Raw genomic sequence first — 436 nt, 5'->3', positions numbered from 1 at the left:
CGCCAAAGGTGCCGTTGAGCGGTGGGGAACGGGGCCACCGCTGTCGCGCGCGGGGGGCCGGCGCTGGCAGCCGGTGCCGTACGGCGGCAGCTATGCGGGGAATCCCGGCCCGGAGCCCGCGGGCCCCGAGCCCGGGGGACGGCAGCACCGCGCGCGCTCCGGGGAGGCAGGCGGCCGCCGCCGGCGAGGGGCTGGGAGACGGTGCGGATGCGGAGCGTGGAGCGCGCCGGAATCCGTCCGGCTGGGAGTTCTCCAAGGTGCTAAAATAAACCCCGCGTGGATCGGATGGCAGACCCGAAATAGCCCCGCTGTGCAGCGCGCCGGCCCGGCCCAGCACCCGCCCCAGCACGGAGCCCTTCCGAACGGTTATCGGCAGTATTTTTAAACCCGTGGGGTTTTTTTACTGTCTCCCGAGCGCAGTGCATCTGCTCTGAGC

The sequence above is a fragment of the Rhea americana genome, unplaced genomic scaffold, assembly GCF_003343005.1.
Source record: "Rhea americana isolate MKP2758 unplaced genomic scaffold, rheAme1 scaffold_97, whole genome shotgun sequence".
Classification (NCBI taxonomy): Eukaryota; Metazoa; Chordata; class Aves; order Rheiformes; family Rheidae; genus Rhea; species Rhea americana.
This window is presented reverse-complemented; position numbering follows the sequence as displayed.